The sequence below is a fragment of the Salmo trutta genome, chromosome 11 (genome assembly GCF_901001165.1).
Source record: "Salmo trutta chromosome 11, fSalTru1.1, whole genome shotgun sequence".
NCBI classification, from domain to species: Eukaryota; Metazoa; Chordata; class Actinopteri; order Salmoniformes; family Salmonidae; genus Salmo; species Salmo trutta.
Genome location: NC_042967.1, coordinates 558,490 through 579,218, shown reverse-complemented (window position 1 = coordinate 579,218; position 20,729 = coordinate 558,490). Strand labels below are relative to the sequence as shown.

Sequence of the window (20,729 nt, the reverse complement as noted above, 5' to 3'; positions counted from 1 at the left end):
TTGGGGAATTTCTCCCATTCTTCTCTGCAGATCCTCTCAAGCTCTGTCAAGTTGGATGGGGAGCGTCGCTGCACAGCTATTTTCAGTTCTCTCCAGATGTTCGATCGGGTTCAAGTCCGGGCTCTGGCTGGGCCACTCAAGGACATTCAGACTTGTCCTGAAGCCACTCCTGCGTTATGTTGGCTGTGTGCTTATGGTCATGGTCCTGTTGGAAGGTGAACCTTCTCCCCAGTCTGAGGTCCAGAGTGCTCTGGAGCAGGTTTTCATCAAGGATCTCTCTGTACTTTGCTCCGTTCATCTTTTCCTTGATCCTGACTAGTCTCCCAGTCCCTTCCGCTGAAAAACATCCCCACAGCAAGATGCTGCCACCACCACGTTTCACAGATGACTGTGGACTACAGGAAAAGGAGGACCGAGCACTCCCCCATTCTCATCGACAGGGCTGTAGTGGAGCAGGTTGAGAGATTCAAGTTCCTTGGTGTCCACATCACCAACAAACTAACATGGTCCAAGTACACCTCTTGTGAAGAGGGCACAACAAAACCTATTCCCCCTCAGGAGACTGAAAAGATTTGGCATGGGTCCTCAGATCCTCAAAAGGTTCTACAGCTGTACCATCGAGAGCATCTTGACTGGTTGCATCACTGCCTGGTATGGCAACTGCTCGGCCTCCGACCGCAAGGTACTACAGAGGGTAGTGTACGGCCCAGTCCAGGACCTCTATCCCAGGTGGTGTCAGAGGAAGGCCCTAAAAATTGTTGAAGACTCCAGCCACTCTAGTCATAGACTGTTCTCTCTGCTATCACACGGCAAGCGGTACCGGAGCACCAAGTCTCGGTCCAAGAAGCTTCTAAACAGCTTCTACCCCCAAGCCATAAGACTCCTGAACATCTAATCAAATGGCTACCCAGACTATTTGCATTGCCCACCCCCTCTTTTACGCCGCTGCTACTCTGTTATTATCTATGCATAGTCACTTTAATAACTCTACCTACATGTACATATTACCTAAATTTCCTCGAATAACCGGTGCCCACGCAAATTGACTCTGTACTGGTACCCCCTGTATATAGTTTCGCTATTGTTATTTTACTGCTGCTCTTTAATTACTTGTTCCTTTTATTTCTTATTCGTAATTTTTTTAACTGAATTGTTGTTTAGTGGCTTGTAAGTAAGCATTTCACTGTAAGGTCTACCTACACCTGTTGTATTCGGCGCATGTAACTAATAATATTTGGTTTGATTTGCCAGGTTTTTTCCAGACGTGACACTTGGCATTCAGGCCACAGAGCTCAATCTTGATTTCATCAGACCAGAGAATCTTGTTTCTCATGGTCTGAGAGTCCTTTAGGTGCCTTTTGGCAAACTCCAAGCGGGCTGTCATGTACCTTTTACTGAAGAGTGGCTTCCATCTGGTCACTTTACCATGATTGGTGGAGTGCTGCAGAGATGCTTATCCTTCTGCAAGGTTCTCCCATCTCCACAGAGGAACTCTGGAGCTCTGTCAGAGTGACCATCGGGTTCTTGGTGTCCTTCTCCCCCGATTGCACAGGTTGGTGGGGCGGCCAGCTCTAGGAAGAGTCTTTGTGGTTTCTAACTTCTTCCAATTTAAAAATTATGGAGGCCACTGTGTTCTTGGGGACCTTCAATGCTGCAGAAATGTTTTGGTCCCTTTCCCCAGATCTGTGCCTCGACACAATCCTGTCTCGGAGCTTCACGGACAATTCCTTAGACCTCATGGCTTGATTTTTGCTCTGACATGCACTGTCAAATTATATATGTCGTGGAAATTCAGTACTGAGAGAGATTTGGTCATTTCTTCAAACAATCATCATTATTTAATATAGATTAATTATTGCAATAATGAGGCTGGTCGACCCCCCCACACTTGAGTGTTGGACCGAGTAACCTAACCTTTACACAAATGCAGAGCACTATATATAGCTGACACTAACAATGCTCAGTCATGATTGGTTCAACCCCCCTTATGCAGACCAAGGAGCATCTTAGGCCACTCTGGCTTCATCCTGTTGTTATCTGCACGTGGGTTGTTGTCTTAACCCCACCCTGACTTAGTTTCCCAGATGCAAGGACGATTTTGAGACAATGAGGAATTGTTCTACTCCTCAGCTATCTCTAGTAAAACCCATTCTTGTCTCTGTAATGCAGTCTTTAACCCATTTGTCAGCTCAAGCCATCTCCAGTGATCATACGCCCAGATTAGCTGCAGGGAACTAGATTGGATACCATAAAAACACAGACACTAGCAGGACAGAAATGTCTTACTATTAGATAAATATCAATTGTTAACCATCATTTTCAAATAAACCAGGTAAATATTTTGTCTATCACAATAGACAGGTGTGTGCCTTTCCAAATCACAGGTGGACTCCAATTAATTTGTAGAAACATCTCAATGGAAACAGGATGCACCAGAGTTCAATTTTGAGTCTCATAGCAAAGGGTTTGAATACCTATGTAAATAAGGTATTTCTGTTTGTAATTTGTAATAAATTTGCTAAAATGTCTAAAACCTGTTTTCGCTTTGTCATAATGGGGTATTATGTGTAAATTGACGAACAACATTGTAATCTAATCCATTTTAGAATACGGCTGTAATGTAACAAAATGTGGAAAAAGGAAAGGGATCTGAATACTTCCGAATGCTCTGTATATCAGTACATTTGTAACAACCTAAACATTACGAAACTTCTATTCGATCAAATAAGCCTCAAGTAGTAAATTAGCAATTACATTTTATGTTGACCAAACTCAACACTATTCCATTGACCTCTATACAAAAAAATTCCCACTGCTTAACTCTATATTTTCGCACGGACAGATATCTCGCTTCGCCTCTTCCTCTCTGGATTCACTCACAAAGGGCTTTATCAGGATGCATTTAAAATGGGTTCCTCTCTTTTAACTTCACTGATCTGAAAGAACAGGACAGGTGGAAAAAGAACATGGTGGCCACCTATAGGGCCATGTGCTTTCACCCGTCCAGTCCTTTTAGATCAATGCTTAATACAGCAAGGATAAAAAGAGAGGAAGGAAGGATGACACTTTGGACTACTGAGACAGATAGATCCCCTCAATTCCAAACTAGACACTCACATGATGTTGTTGGTTTTGTGGAACCGGTCCACATTCTGACACCAGCTCTACTTTAGGATGCCGTAGACAAGTGACTGCTCTGAGACAAAGTAGTTCCACTGTTGTATGCCTGTTGGGGAAAATATTGGAAACTTTTATATTATTTCAACACTTCAACTTGGTTCATTTGATACACTACAGAACTTTGTAAAGCAGCAGCAGTTTGATTGTTTTATTACATACAGTGCATCTAAAATAATACATATACAGTATTTATCTAACAGCTGCTGTAAACTTACATCCTTGGATGCCATCCTTTGCTGTCATCAAGGCAAAGGGGCTACTTTGAAGAATATAAAATATATTTTGATTTGTTTAACACTTTTTTGGCTACTACATGATTCCATATGTGTTATTTCATAGTTTTGATGTCTTCACTATTATTCTAGAAAATAGTCAAAATAAAGAAAAACCCTGGAATGAGTAGGTGTGTCCAAACTTTTGACTGGTACTGTACACACACGAATGAACACAACTTTGAGTTTGCACTTTTGGGACTATTCCATTGCGCCATGCAGGCTACGTCAAGCTCACCTCAAGCATTTTAGGGAATATGACATATGTATTTGACCCAGGTCTGGAGATTTCTCTGCCAATGTTAAACTGCTGGCTAATACTGGTTTTGACTGAAAAACACAGGTGTTATTGAACTGAATAGCCTTTCTGTCTTCTATGAAAGATATTGTTTTGTTTGTCATCCTTCAATTTAAGACTCTTTGGGAGGCTACCAGTGTTCTCCCCACAAAGAAGTGGACAACACCCGTTCTTTCTGTGGTGATTTACAGTCAGGTCCATAATTATTGGTACCCTTGATAAAGATGACCATAAAAAGACTATAAAATAAATAATACATATACTGAGCTATATTTTTTGGAAATTATTTTATACTAATACAACTGCACAGAGAAAGAGACTTTGTTTAATAAAAAAGATAGGGGTCAAAATTATTGCCACAACTGTTTTCAATACTCTAGCACCATCCCGTTGTGAGGATAACAACAATGAGCCTTTTGAGAGTGTTTAATGAGATTGGAGAACATGTTGGGAGGGATCTTAGACCATTCCTCCATAAAGAATCTTTCAAGATCCTTGATATCCTTTGTCTGCTCTTATCGACTGCCCTCTTCAATCCAATCTTATTAAACATTTCAGAATGAGGCTCAGTGTCGCTATCCTCACAAGGGGAAGGTGCTAGTGTATTGAAAAGAGGGATGGCAATTATTTTGACCCCTATATTTGAGATTTTTTGTATTACTTGTTAAACAAAAGCTCTTTCACTGAGCAATTGTATTAGTATAAAATATAATTTCCCCATTTTTTGGAACATGCAATATATCTCAGTATTTGTATTATTTATTTTATAGTCTTTTTTGCTGATCTTTATCAACGGTGCCAATAATTATGGACCTGACTTTTCTAAACCCCAAAAGACACCTATTATTTTTGTGTCTCTGAACTCTTTAGTATTGTGTTGTTGTATTGAATGTATCTATCAATTTGTTTCTTAGTTACTAATTGCGTTAAATCTTTTGGAATGATAAGATAAAGTGTTACTGAAATTTGTTTTAGAACATCAACAGACAGACCTTTTGCCACTGTCCTCTGTGACTCCGCCCACGTCATTCTCAAGTTCACTTCCCCTCCTATGCACGCTCATCACTGGCTGCAGAATCAAATGGATAAATTGCCATTTTAAAAAAGACAAAATACATACTTGATTGACTGATGAGATATTTTTTTAAATCAGCATGAGCCTACATTGATTAGAAAACAATGCATTTTCTACCTCCAAAATAAAAGCAATAATATTGTGAAGTTGAGTTTAATATCTATACTGAACAAAAATATAAACGCAACATGCAACAATTTCATTGATTTTACTGAGTTACAGTATTTCATATGAGGAAATCAGTCAATTGAAATAATATCATCAGGACCTACGGTAATCTATGAATTTCACATGACTGGGAATAGAGATATGCATCTGTTGGTCACAGATACCTTAAAAAAATCAAATGGGCCTCACAATGGGCCTCAGGATCTCATCACTGTATTTTTGCGCATTCAAATTATCATTGATAAAATGCAATTGTGTTCGTTGTCCATAGCTTATGCCTGACCATACCATAAGCCCACCGCCACAATGGGGCAAACTGCTCGCCCACACGACGCCATACAGTTGTGAGGCCGGTTGTTTGGACGTACTGCTAAATTCTCTAAAATGCCAAAGCAGCAGCTACTCTTCCTGGGGTCCAGCAAAATTAAGGCAGTTTATACAATTTTAAAACATTACAATACATTCACAACACACTGTGTGCCCTCAGGCCCCTACTCCACCACTACCACATATCTACAGTACTAAATTCATGTGTATGTATAATGCATATGTTATCGTGTGTGTGTGTGTGTGTGTATGCATGTGTCAGTGACAATGTTTGTGTTGTTTCACAGTCCCCGCTGTTCCATAAGGTGTTTTTTCATCTGTTTTTTAAATCTAATTTTACTGCTTGCATCAGTTACTTGATGTGGAATAGAGTTCCATGTAGTCATGGCTCTATGTAGTGCTGTGCGCCTCCCATAGTCTGTTCTGGACTTGTGGACTGTGAAGAGACCTCTGGTGGCAGGTCTTGTGGGGTATACATGGGTGTCCGAGCTGTGTGCCAGTAGTTTAGACAGACAGCTCGGTGCATTCAACATGTCAATACCTCTCATAAATAAAAGTAGTGATGAAGTCAATCTCCTCCACTTTCAGCCAGGAAAGATTGACATGCATATTATTAATATTAGCTCTCTGTGTACATCTAAGAGCCAGCCGTGCTGCCCTGTTCTGAGCCAATTGCAATTTTCCTGAGTCCTTTTTTGTGGCACCTGACCACACGACTGAACAGTAGTCCAGGTGAAACAAAACTAGGGCCTGTAGGACCTGCCTTGTTGATAGTGTTGTTAAGGCAGAGCATTGCTCTATTATAGACAGACTTCTCCCCATCTTAGCTACAACTGCATCAATATGTTTGACCATGACAGTATACAATCTAGTGTTAGTCAAAGCAGTTTAGTCATCTCAACTTGCTAAATTTCCACATTAACTGTCATACCCCATCAGAACCCACAATATAAGCTAGTTTTGCTCCATTGTTTGTAAACAATGTAGTTGTAAACGACACTGTATAGCCTCAAAACATGATTACAATTCTGCAAGTCAATCTTTGCATCCATAGCGCTGTCTATGAATTTCAGAGCGGTTACATTAACATTTAATTCCTCAGAATGTACGGCAAAAAACATCCTTCTACGGATCACTTTTGGACCACCTGTCATAAGGGCTACTGTCATAACAATTACCTAACAGATGTCAAACAGTCTCGACAGCTGGATTCACCTTATGGCAAATGACTTTACACTGTCACGCCACAAACCATGAATTTGTTTAGCCAGTTTACCTAGCCAACAGGCTGATCTAAACAGTGTGTGTCATGTCAGTGTAAAGTCAATTGTCATAACAATGACATAACTAACAGCATAAACAACATATTTGACCCAGGTATATTTTGCACTTGAGAGGGAAGGAAGCAATCAATGTTTGCGTACCTGGATGAGGGAGTCTACCATGCACTTCCCATCAAAGCCCTTATTGGAGGGCCTGTGGAACTCCCAAGTCAAAATACAGCTTGCAAACAGCCCCCTCTGGGATCACCTCATAGCAATGCATCAGAGATTGCCTGTAGGTACTGACTACAGTTGAAATTGAAAGGGTTAAGGTGCAGTAGTACCATTGGTTAACAATCTTCCGTTATGACAAATAGGACTTTCTTATTTCTTAACTGCCTCTGAAGGTATAAATAAAGTTGTATTGAAGTGAATGGTGTTACCTTACACATACCTGTAGTAGTGCCATAGCTCACTGTAACTGGTGACCAGGAAGATCCTCTGACCCACCTTGGCCTGTTCCTTCTCAAGTGCAAACACGTGTACGTCCTTTGAATTAGAGGGCAGTCCAAACTACAGTTAGCTGAAAACAAATGTCATTTTTTCTCTAATTATGACACATGGAAGTGCAATGAAACACACACGTCACACAAAAGGGCACAAAGTCCTCCAGACATACAGATCTGTTTGTGCCGTCTTGTCAAATCCTAGGTCAATGTCAAACATGACAGCACAAACGGATCTGGCATCACGTTACTGCAGGCATGCTGGTGCGTACCTCTCTGCAACTCTGGGCAAAGTTGATAGCCATACATTGACGAGGGAAGAGCTTCCATATGGAGGATGGCTGCCATAGCCGGGACAGCCTTGGTTTGTAGCGAGAGGACAAGGGACACTGCTGGAAGGACTGAGCTAGTTGTTCCACCTTCTTCAATCTGTTTCCCCAATCACCCTTGTTCATCTTCTATGTGATGCAGGCTGCCACCAGTCATTTCTGCATGTAAGAAGAAAAAACATTTTTATTTGATTAATTTAATGTAGTTGTGTCAGTGTTTTTCCATATCTAACTTTAGCGATGATCAATACTGAAGGCATTACTATAGACCTATGGATCCATCTCTGATTTTGCATTCACAAGAATATGATTGTGAAGCCCCATCATTATTAGGCCTAACAGAGAATGGATGGGATGTGGCTGGAGAAATGTAGCTAGCTAGGGCCAACTTTCAAATTCAGACACATTGGATGCAAGGACATGACAAGATTGTTTTAGCTACATTCATAATTTTGTTTACAAGCATTCAATTGTGTAGGAATTGGTACAAATTAATTGTGTATTACAGCCTGATTAAATCAGACTAGCCATACACACATTTAGTCAGAGTTGAGTGTAATATGTACCAGTAATGTTGTTAATGCTAGTACCACTAAAATGTATAATAAGATGTAAAACCTGCTTAACGTTTGCTAAGCTAGGCTAACGTTACAGAATTCGATTTACAGCAGAAAGTGACTCTATCTACTTACAGGAACCCGTGTTGGAAAACGTTGTTTTGCTGCGAAAAGTGACGTACTTCCAGTGCGCTAGAAGTGTGCCTTACTATCCAAATAGTTGAGCACATTGTACTTTTGTCTCATAAGCTGAATTCGTGCAATATGGCTATTACATATTACAAATGCATATAGCCCACCAATGTGGAGCCACAAGTTACATGTACACGTGTATTATTAATATGATTTTTTTAGATGGGATCATATGAGTGGTGTGGACGTGTAAACCGAACGCCCCCTTGCGTTGGTTTTGATGATGACGTAATCTAATGTTGTTTACTCCGGACGCTACTATTGGTTGGTCGCTGACTGTTGTTTGTAACAAAGAACTCCAGGAAGACATATGCATACAGTATATTGGCTTTATATAAGTGTGGCAATTTGCACGGTCTGGCCAAAACTTTACTACGAAAAATGGTATATAATCACTGACATTTGTTTGAAATCGATTCGCAGAATACCATGTCAGTAGCAAACGATTTGAGTGCTGGGGACTGCGTTGACGCCAGGCGGGGCGATGGACAAGAGTGAGATTCTTTGTTATCACAATGCATGCATTTTACGAAGTAGCCTAGCCAACCGTGGTAAAGTTGGTTTGAGTGTCGATATTTACCAGACAGTCGGACCTTCAAATGTTATTAAAAATAATTGTAATGAAATCAGGACATTCGGCTACATTGTTACTTGATGATCGTGTTGTGGTCGTGGAGTCTTATGCCAAATTTGGTCCATGGCCAGTATAGCTAGACTACATACAGGAAATTGACCAAATTGTTTTTGTATCACGCCTATAGTTGACACACACACAGCCATATCTATGACTAAAAATAGACGTTGTACAATAGATCTATTGTATATCTTATGTAAAACGTCTTCTCTTTTTAGTCATAGAAATGGCTTACCGAGAGGGAAGGCACAGGGTCAGTCACATGGCAACAGCCCTGGGATAATTTTGCGTTAAGGGCCTGCCTGTGAAATGCTTTTGAAATGCATTCTTCAGCCCTTCCTTAAAGTAATCACTGATCTGATGATTCTGCAGGTGAAAAGTAAGGGTACCACCTCATAGCTTCCACACAATCCACATGTCTGATCGGTGATTACTTTGAGGAAAGTAGGAGGTAAGGATGCTCGAAAGTATTTCAACAGTTCACGTGTGTCCTTACTCAAAACCCAGTCCGAGATCTGATTTACACAGAGTATCAGATTGGTGTATTGCTGTGATCTAACTAGTGGTCCTGTGTGGCTCAGTTGTTAAGAGCTACCAATGACAAAGTTGTAGGTTCAATTCTCAGAGGAATAACATGCATAGATGAAAATGTAGGCTATGCAATCACTAGATTGCAAGGGACTTTGGATGAAAGCTTCTGCTAAGTGGCATCTGTTTTATTATTTCTTAGGTGCGAGGGCCCCTGTGCTGGCTCTGGGTCTATGCAGGTGGACGCCAAACCTCAGGCCCATAGCTTCAGGTACAGTCTCAGTTGCCCCAGCATTGGCCAGTGTATCATCATCAACAACAAGAACTTTGACAGAAGAACAGGTATTGTGTTTGTTCATTTGTAGACATAGGGTGATGTTTTTCCCGTGTCTAGTCTATGTCTAATACTTATGTTTTGTATTTGCATAAAGCTTGTTGTTCAGCATCTTCCCAGTGGGTGAAACTAGTTGAAATTACATCATTATAACCTGATTAAATTCTCGGGCCGACTCTTTTCTCTGTACATATCAATGATGTCGCTCTTGCTGCGGGTGATTCTTTGATCCACCTCTTCACAGACGACACCATTCTGTATACATCTGGCCCTTCTTTGGACACTGTGTTAACAAACCTCCAAACGAGCTTCAACGCCATGCAACACTCCTTCCGTGGACTCCAACTGCTCTTAAATGCTAGTAAAACGAAATGCATGCTCTTCAACCGATCGCTGCCCACACCCGCCCGCCCGACTAGCATCACTACTCTGGACGGTTCTGACTTAGAATATGTGGACAACTATAAAAACCAAGGTGTCTGGCTAGACTGTAAACTCTCCTTCCAGACTCACATTAAGCATCTCCAATACAAAGTTAAATATAGAATTGGCTTCTTATTTTGCAACAAAGCCTTCTTCTCTCATGCTGCCAGACATACCCTCGTAAAACTGACTATCCCACCGATCCTTGACTTCGGCGATGTCATTTACAAAATAGCCTCCAACACTCTACTCAGCAAATTGAATGCAGGCTATCACAGTGCCATCTGTTTTGTCACCAAAGCCCCATATACTACCCACCAATGCGACCTGTATGCTCGTGTTGGTTGGTCCTCGCTACATATTCGTCGCTAAACCCACTGGCTCCAGGTCATCTATAAGTCTTTGCTAGGTAAAGCCCCGCCTTATCTCAGCTCACTGGTCACCATAGCAACACCCACCCTTAGTACGCGCTCCAGCAGGTATATTTCACTGGTCATCCCCAAAGCCAACACCTGCTTTGGCCGCCTTTCCTTCCAGTTCTCTGCTGCCAATGACTGGAACGAATTGCAAAAATCACTCAAGTTGGAGACATATCTCCCTCACTATCTTTAAGCGTCAGCTGTCAGAGCAGCTTACTGATCGCTGCAGCTGTACACAGCCCATCTGTAAATAGCCCATCCAACCAACTACCTACCTCATCCCCATATTTGTTTTTGTTTTCCTGCTCTTTTGCACACCAGTATTTCTACTTACACATCCTCATTAGCACATATATCACTCCAGTGTAAATTTCTAAATGGTAATTACTTCGCCACTATTGGCCTATTTATTGCCTTACCACCTTACTCCATTTGCACACACAGCACACACAGATTTTTCTATTGTTATTGACTGTACGTTTGTTTATCCCATGTGTAACTCTGTGTTGTTGTTTTTATCGCACTGCTTTGCTTTATCTTGGCCAGGTCTCAGTTGTAAATGAGAACTTGTTCTCAACTGGCCTACCTGGTTAAATAAAGGTTAAATATTTATTTTTATTTTTTTATTATGTAAACTGGTTGTAATGACATTACCTCACCCAGCTTTGTCTGCTGGGTTACTACTGTAAGAATATGTGTAAATGCAGCGGTGTAAAGTACTTAAGTAAAAATACTTTAAAGTACTAAAGTAGTTTTTTGTACTATTCATGTTTTATACAACTTTTACTTACATTTTTTACATTACATTTTAGTCATTTAGCAGACGCTCTTATCCAGAGCGACTTACAGTAGTGAATGCATACATTTCATTAAAAAAAAATCTCCGTACTGGTCCCCCGTGGGAATCGAACCCACAACCCTGGCGTTGCAAACACCATGCTCTACCAACTGAGCCTTCACTACATTCCTAAAGAAAATAATGTACTTTTTACGCCATAAATTTTCCCCGACACCCAAAAGTATTTGTTACATTTGAATGCTTAGCAGAACAGGAAAATGGTCCAATTCACACACTTATTAAGAGAACATCCCTGGTCAGCCCTACTGCCTCTGATCTGGAGGACTCACTAAACAGAGAACATCCCTGGTCATCCCTACTGCCTCTGATCTGGAGGACTCACTAAACAGAGAACATCCCTGGTCATCCCTACTGCCTCTGATCTGGAGGACTCACTAAACAGAGAACATCCCTGGTCATCCCTACTGCCTCTGATCTGGAGGACTCACTAAACAGAGAACATCCCTGGTCATCCCTACTGCCTCTGATCTGGAGGACTTACTAAACAGAGAACATCCCTGGTCATCCCTACTGCCTCTGATCTGGAGGACTCACTAAACAGAGAACATCCCTGGTCATCCCTACTGCCTCTGATCTGCATGACTCACTAAACAGAGAACATCCCTGGTCATCCCTACTGCCTCTGATCTGGAGGACTCACTAAACAGAGAACATCCCTGGTCATCCCTACTGCCTCTGATCTGGAGGACTCACTACACACACATGCTTTTTTTGTAAATGATGTCTGACTGTTGGAGTGTGCCCCTGGCAAGCTGTAAATAAAATACAAATAAAATGGTTCCGTTGGGTTTGCTTAATATAAGGAATTTGAAATTATTTATATTTTTACTTTTGATACTTAAGTATATTTAAAACAAAACTTTTAGACTTTTATTCAAGTAGTATTTTACTGGGTGACTTTCACTTTTACTTGAGTCATTTTCTATGAAGGTATCTTTACTTTTACTCAAGTATGACAATCAGGTACTTTTTCCACTACTGTGTAAAGGCTGTATGTACACAATGATGACACACATTCCATATCCAGAAAGCAAATAGAATTAGTCTAATAACTTGACTTTGTTTTTAAAGGTATGAATGTACGCAATGGCACAGATGTGGATGCAGGCAATGTGATTAAGGTGTTTGGGAAACTGGGTTATAAGGTGAAGGTTTACAACGACCAGACAGTGGACCAGATCAAACATGTTTTAACCACAGGTAAGCATGTTTGAAAGTCAGCACCACCACTGACAACCACTGCAGAGATAGGTTTGTCTTCGTATGAAGATCATACACAGAAGACATTCAGTGAATTAAGTTTTAAAAGCAGCCCATTCACAATAAAATCAGGTAAATGTACATAGTTTCCTGTACTTAAACTGAGAATTAACAATATGATGTTGCCATGAGCAACAGGGTTATTAACCAAAGACATTGCAGATGAGTGGGATGAAAAACTATCCGCTCTCACAGTATGTGCACTGTTGCACTTCATTCACTCACCTGCAACGTGATAGCTGTGTGAAAACAATGGTGGAGAAAATGAGCGTCTCGCTTCCCACTTGTTGTTCTGGAAATAGTCCCAATACTGCTCTTGTCTACCTTTTAAAGGGGCAATCCGCAGTTGAAACGATAACAAAACTTACCCCCACCATGTTTTGGTAAAAAGCTGAGCGATGAGGCTGAAGACATTTAACCATTTTCAAACTCATAGACAGGACTGACCATCCATGATATCAACATTATAGTTTTAACCATGTTTTAAAATGCTGTACAGTGTTTGTTTACATTTACTTTGTTTACAAACATTGAAGTAACGCAAGCTTATATTTTGGGTTCTGATGGTGTACAACAGTTTAACTAAGGGTACATCAATACAAAGTCCAAAAATGTATGTAGCAACAGCAGATTTCTCCTTTAAAGTGTCTTGTCAATTCTGTGAAGGACCAATCTAAAACTTGATGTTGTGTTTCCAGCCTCCAAGGAGGACCACAGCCGCTCCGCCTCGTTCGTGTGTGTCCTGCTGAGTCACGGGGACGATAGTGTGTTCTTCGGGACGGATGCCTCCATCTAGCTCAAGAGCCTCACCAGCCTGTTCCGGGGTGACCGCTGCAACTCGCTGGTGGGCAAGCCCAAACTCTTCTTCACCCGGTACTGTTCCTAGATCCGACTTTTAAAACTACACAGTAGCAGATTTACAAAGCCGTTGCACCTGTTTGGGGTTTTTGTTTTCTAGATGGAATTAAAGTGAAACAAAAGCACTAGAACAACAATATGAAGTTAAGGTTAAAAGAAGGTATAAGATAGAGGTTAATTTAATCCCCTACTGACAAAACAGGTCAGTCTCGTCCACAGTCAAATCAAATGTTATTAGTCACATGCGCCGAATACAACAGGTGTAGCCCTTACAGTGAAATGCTTACTTACGAGCCCCTAACCAACAATGCAGTTTAACAATAGCGAGACTATATACAGGGAGGTACCGGTACAGAGTCAATGTGTGGGGGCACCGGTTAGTTGAGGTAATATGTACATGTAGGTAGAGTTATTGAAGAACAACAGAGAGTAGCAGCGGTATAAAAGAGAGGGGGGGGGGGAAATGCAAATAGTCTGGATAGCCATTTGATTAGGTGTACAGGAGTGTTATGGCTTGGGGTAGAAGCTGTTTAGAAGCCTCTTAGACCTAGACTTGGCACTCCGGTACCGCTTGCCGTGCGGTAGCAGAGAGAACAGTCTATGACTAGGGTGTCTGGAGTCTTTGACAATTTTTAGAGCCTTCCTCTGACACCGCCTGGTATAGAGGTCCTGGATAGCAAGAAGCTTGGCCCCAGTGATGTACTGGGCCGTACGCACTACCCTCTGTAGTGCCTTGCGGTCGGAGGCCAAGCAGTGATGCAACCAGTGATGCAACCAGTCAGGATGCTCTCGATGGTGCAGCTGTAGAACCTTTTGAGGATCTGAGGACCCTTGCCAAGTCTTTTCAGTCTCCTGAGGGGGAATAGGTTTTGTCGTGCCCTCTTCACGACTGTCTTGGTGTCCTTGGTAGTGCTAGTTTGTTGGTGATGTGGACACCAAGGAACTTGAGCCTCTCAACCTGCTCCACTGCAGCCCCGTTGATGAGAATGGGGGCTTGCTTGGTCCTCCTTTTTCCTGTAGTCCACAATCACCTCCTTTGTCCTGATCACGTTGAGGGAGATGTTGTCCTGGCACCACACGGCCAGGTCTCTGACCTCCTCCCTATAGGCTGTCTCATCGGTGATCAATTATATCAATGTTGTGTTTTCAGCAAACTTAATGATGGTGTTGGAGTTGTGCCTGTCCGTGCAGTCATGAGTGAACAGTGAGTACAGGAGGGGACTGAGCACGCACCCCTGAGGGGCCCCTGTGTTGAGAATCAGCGTGGCGGATGTGTTGTTACCTACCCTTACCACCTGAGGGAGGCCCGTCAGGAAGTCCAGGATCCAGTTGCAGAGGGAGGTGTTTAGGCTCGGAGTCCTTAGCTTATTGATGAGCTTTGAGGGCACTTTGGTGTTGAACGCTGAGCTGAAAGCTGAACACATAGGTGTTCCTTTTGTCCAGGTTGGAAAGGGCAGTGTGGAGTGCAATAGAGATTGCATCATCTGTGGATCTATTGGGGCGGTATGCAAATTGGAGTGGGTCTAGTGTTTCTGGGATAATGGTGTTGATGTGAGCCATGACCAGCCTTTCTAGGGCACTTCATGGCTACAGACGTGAGTGCTATGGGTTGGTAGTCATTTAGGCAGGTTATCTTAGTGTTCTTGGGCACAGGCACTATGGCGGTCTGCTTAAAACATGTTGGTATTACAGACTCTGACAGGGAGAGGTTGAAAATGTCAGTGAAGACACTTGCCAGTTGGTCAGCGCATGCTCGCAGTACACGTCCTGGTAATCCGTCTGCCCCTGCGGCTTTGTGAATGTTGACCTGTTTAAAGGTTTTACTCACATTGGCTGCGGAGAGCGTGATCATACAGTCTTCCAGAACAGCTGGTGTTCTCATGCATGTTTGTGTTATTTGCCTCAAAACGAGCATGGAAGTAGTTTAGCTCGTCTGTTAGGCTTGTGTCACTGGGCAGCTCTCGGCTGTGCTTCCCTTTGTAGTCTGTAATGGTTTGCAAGCCCTGCCACGTCCAACAAGCGTCAGAGCCGGTGTAGTACGATTCGGAAGTCAAGAGGTGAGGGATGGTTCAAAAGTTAGCCTTTGCGTTTTTGTGTGTGTGACTGTGACCATGTCTCCTGTTTCCCTGTGTGTGTGACATGCAGGCTTGCAGAGGTACTGATCTGGACGTGGGCATCGAGGCAGACAGCAGTTCAGACTGGAGCTCGACCAGGATCCCCGTGGAAGCAGACTTCCTCTATGCCTACTCCACAGCTCCAGGTCCAAGACATGTTCCAAAGCCACACACACATACGTAAAGCACTCTCCAGTCAAGTTGCCTTGTTTCCTGGAGGTATGCACAGATTTATAAGTAGTTGGATCTGTGAAAGCAAGGCTACCACCCTCTTACTTCTACCAATCCATCCAATTAAGATCTGTTATTATCTCGAGCAAGGATGCATTTTCTGAATTATTCAAACCAGGCCCTTGACTCTTATGTACTCTCACACATCTTCCCACAGACTACTACTCGTGGAGGAACAGACTGGCTCCTGCTTCATCCAATCGCTGTGTGAGATGATTGACATGTACAGCAAAGAGCTGGAGGTCCAACACGTCCTGACCGGGGTCAACCACAAGGTGGCGACAGAGTTTGAGTCTGCGTCAAACTCTCCTGGTTTCGATGCCAAGAAGCAGATCCCCTGCATCGTATCAATGCTGACCAAAGAGATGTACTTTACACCCTGATAGGAGAACGGTGTGAAGAAGCTCTTCATTTGCCTGGTCCCAGATCGATTTTAGCTGTCTCGCCAACAGCTATGGTCACTGTTATAGGAGTTGGCAAGAGAGGAAAAACAGACCTGGGATCAGGCTAGCTTCTATCTGAGTGAGGGCAATAGATGTGTGTTTTGGTTGTGGATTGTATTAGCTGAATTTTTAACACCACTGCTCAATCGCTCTGGATCAAGTTGGACTTGGTTTAAACTTGTAGGCTTAAGTATCACATTTTATGTTGGAGGTTGAAACCTCTGTCATGCTTTCCTCCTGATGTCATGCACAGAGAAGTTGACTTTTCTTCAGGGTTGGGGTAATTTCATGCTTCAATTCCGTCAACTGAGGAAATGAAAAATCCTAATTGTAAATGTTACATTTAATGAACTTCCTAAATGTACTGATTGATTTGAAAGTTGAATTGACCCCAACCCTGTTTCTTACTGAATGATCCCTTTTGTGTTAAGTTTAACGGAGGATGTGTATAAAGTTTTGGGAGTAGATTGCAGGGGTAGTGTGTTTTAATCAAATCATGGATGTGCAACTCGTCTACAAGCACCAGCAATTCTCCCTCCTCAGGTGTCTCATACAGTTTTATTTAAACATTTTATTTTATTATTTTTACAATGTCTAGAACCACACGTACATTTTGTTGGATAATTGCATGAGTAGTCAAAGTGCATTCCTCAAGGGATTATGTTACATTTGTCTTTTGTGTTGGTTTAAATTGTTTATATATTTTTTTTAAATTGCAGGATATTGTTTAGGTCCATTATAGTTGTACTGTGAAGTAAACTATCCTGTAAAAAAATGTATTCTCCAGAAATAAGACTTGCTTCCCTTTCGCCTTCCTTCATGAAATCTGTCTCTGTCTCTTTCAGTCGACTCCAAACGGTCAATTGCAAGCTCTTCCTGACCTGAACATGACCAAATGCTTATTCCGTTTAGTCCTGGCGTAAACAAGTGTGTGGTATGCCGGTAGGATGTGTATGATGATAGTAGAGAGGTTTTGTCCTCTCTAACTTGGACAATACATTTTGCCTACATATTAAAGGCCCAGTTGTAGAAGCACTACTAGACAGTAGGCTTAAAGGTGAACTCCGGTAGTGATGCGTGGAATCAGCTGTTTGTTCAACCACACCCACCCGCAATTGCTAATAACCCATCTGCAACTGCCCGACTATGTGATAAAGTGAAAATGCAGTGCAAAATTTCCACATGACATCAGTTTGACGGGAATTGAAAGCTGTGAAAATTACCTAAAATGTTTCTGATAAGATTTCAGGTCTGCTACATCATATTTCTCCACTCCTGTTCCTGAGTCAAAATGTACATTGGTGTATAATTTTACTGCAAGAACTGCTTAATTCTGCAGGAGTTAATTACATTATTAAATATTTTAAATAATCAGAATGGTGCCAGAGGAGATGGCTGCCTTTTTACGGGCTTTTAACCAATTGTGCTATTTTGTGTTTTTTTTTCTTCACATTATTTGTAACTTATTTTGTACATAATGTTTCTGCCACCGTCTGTTATGACCAAAACGAGCTTCTGGATATCAACAGCGATTACTCACCTCGAACTGGACAAATATTTTTTCTTTAACGAGTCGGACGCAAAGCATTTACTCCAGATACCCGACCAGGCAGATACAGGGGATGCAGGTCCAAATTGTGAGATTTTGTCTGCAAGTGGGTAACCCTTCTCTACCATCTGTACTGTTGGCCAACGTGCAATCATTGAATAATAAACTAGATGAGCTCCATTCAAGACTCCTAACAATGGGACATTAAAAACTGTAATATCTTATGTTTCATCGAGTCGTGGCTGAACGACGGCATTGATAATATACAGTTGGCTGGTTTTTCCGTGCATCGGCAAGACAGAACAACCGCCTCTGGTAAGACAAAGGGTGGCGGTCTCGGTCTATTTGTCAATAACAGCTGGTGCGCAAAATCAAATATTAAGGAAGTCTCGAGGTTTTGCTCGCCTGAGGTATAGTGATAAGCTGTAGACCACACTATTTGGGGCAGCAGGTAGCCTAGTGGTTAGAACGTTGGGCCAGTAACCGAAAGGTTGCTAGATTGAATCCCCGAGCTGACAAGGTACAAATCTGTTCTGCCCCTGAACAAGGCAATTAAATTATGAGGACTTGATGTATTTTGAAAGATAATACATTATAATAAATACCATTTTGATGATGTCATACAAGCAAGTCAAACACCTGTTGAGTCCAAATATACACTTTCATATCATAAAACTTGGCATATACAGAGTCAATGTTTATGAGCACTATGATTGACGTACAGTTACAAGATGACGTGGCATTATAGCCTGGGTTGTCCTAAACAGAATGAGCATTGTTTGTTCTATTGTGAAGAACGTTTGCAGTTAACCCTAACTCAACTCCATCCTATGTGCACCGAAATTACGATCTACTCCTCTGAATTGTCTTGTAATTTTATAGTTTAGCTAGTCCTGTTGACAATAGAACAGGCTTTCAAATGATGCCCACCTGACCCAGATTGCTATTTATAATGGATCGTATTTGGATTGCATAAACAACAGTTCTTGTGTAAAGGCGGGAAGCAGGGGTGTGCTCCAAAGAAAACAATGGCAAGTGTGCTTGCTCTAGTTCCTCAACGGCACAACTAGGAGAGCTCAAAAAAGAAAAGTCAACTATGAAGTGCTATGAGTCATAAAAGTGCATTGATGTTATTTAGGAAACTGTGCACACTTTGGAGAGGTGTGTTGCCACTTGGAAACACCAATTACACCTCTCACTCAAACCCTTGTCATTTATTTGTCTTATGTTGCACCTACCCAAAATGTTTCAAGAATATTCTTATCATGTTACTGAATGTTTCCAGAGTATTTTCAGATTTCCTTATCAGCAAATGCAGCGAATAGTCAGTAAATGTAAAATGCACATAAAATCAACAGTGTAATGTTAGGATTCAGTCGTGTCAGCTGAACTTTTGTGCCCTCACCTTTAGTCAAACATTTTTTTCTCCATCATCTCCAAAATGTCCCCTTTAAATTGCTACATACATACATACATACATACATACATACATACATACATACATACATACATACATACATACATACATACATACATACATACATACATACATACATACAGACAGAAGAAATATGGAAAAAGTGTAAGAAACATATCAATTTAGCCCTATCCAAATAGGCCAATTCCCATGAGTGTAAGGGGTTAACCCACTGTTCCCAGGCCTTCATTGTAAATAAGAATTTGTTCTTATTAACTTACTTGCCAAGTTAAATAAAGGTTCAAAAAAATTACCAAGAGAGCTTAAATCTATATTTTTCGTAGTCTATTTACCACCACAAACCAATACTGGCACTAAGACCGCAATCAACCAGCTGTGTAAAGTCATAAGCAAACAAGAAAATGCTCATCCAGATGTGGCGCTCCTAGTGGCCGGGGACTTTAATGCAGGGAAACTTAAATCCGCTTTACCTCAGTTTGACTAGCATGTTACATGTGCAACAAGAGGGAAAAACCTCTAGACCACATTTACTCCACACACAGAGACGCATACAAAGCTCTCCCTCGCCCTCCATTTGGCAAATCTGACCATAATTCTATCCTGATTCTAGCTTACAAGCAAAAACTAAAGCAGGAAGTACCAGTGACTCGCTCAATACGGAAGTCAGATGACGCAGATGCTAAGCTACAGGACTGTTTTGCTAGCACAGACTGGAATATGTTCCGGGACTCATCCGATGGCATTGAGGAGTATACCACATTAGTCACTGGCTTTGTCAATAAGTGCATCAATGATGCTGTCCCCCACAGTGACCGTACGTAGATACCCCAACCAGAGGCCATGGATTACAGGCAACATCCACACTACCGCTTTCAAGGAGTGTGACTCTAACCCAGACGCTTATAAGAAATCTCGCTATGCCCTCAGACGAACCATCAAACAAGAAAAAAGCATAAATACAGGACTAAGATTGAATCCTACTACACCAGCTCTGACACTCGGACTACAAAGGGAAGACCAGCCGCGAGCTGCCCGACACAAGCCTAACAGACGAGCGCTTCGAGGCAAGCAACACTGAAGCATGCATGCTGTTCCGGACGACTGTGTGATCACGCTCGCCGTAGCTGATGTAAGACCTTTAAACAGGTCAACATTCCCAAGGCCGCAGTGTCTTCACTGACATTTTCAACCTGTCCCTGGCCGAGTCTGTAATACCAACATGTTTCAAGCAGACCACCATAGTCCCTGTGCCCAAGAACACCGAGGTAACCTGCCTAAATAACTACCGACCCGTAGCACTCACGTCTGTAGCCATGAAGTGCTTTGAAAGGCTGGTCATGGCTCACATCAACACTATCATCCCAGAAATTCTAGACCCACTCCAATTTGCATACCGCCCCAACAGATCCACAGATGACACAATCTCTATTGTACTCAACACTGCCCTTTCCCACCTGGACAAAAGGAACAACG

General features: G+C 42.0%; 1 protein-coding gene and 1 pseudogene across 6 annotated transcripts in view; one reads left to right on the top strand and one right to left on the bottom strand.

Annotated features, from left to right (window-relative positions):
* The window catches only part of LOC115202050 (storkhead-box protein 2-like), a 316,252-nt gene that overhangs the window by 1,956 nt on the left and 293,567 nt on the right, over positions 1-20,729 (bottom strand). Inside the window, exons 1-6 of one of the 6 annotated variants that reach the window (XR_003879892.1) lie at positions 8,110-8,357; positions 7,361-7,576; positions 7,037-7,131; positions 6,745-6,888; positions 4,743-4,819; positions 3,118-3,226 (exon numbers count right to left, since the gene is read on the bottom strand). The gene's annotated coding sequence lies outside the window, so the exon portion shown is untranslated. Of the gene's footprint in view, positions 1-3,117; positions 3,227-4,302; positions 4,820-6,744; positions 6,889-6,978; positions 7,166-7,360; positions 7,577-8,109; positions 8,358-20,729 lie in introns of those variants that run through there. The other 5 variants (XR_003879889.1, XR_003879887.1, XR_003879888.1 and 2 more) reach the window with 5 other exon arrangements.
* LOC115202051 (caspase-3-like) lies at positions 8,416-17,089 on the top strand (annotated as a pseudogene).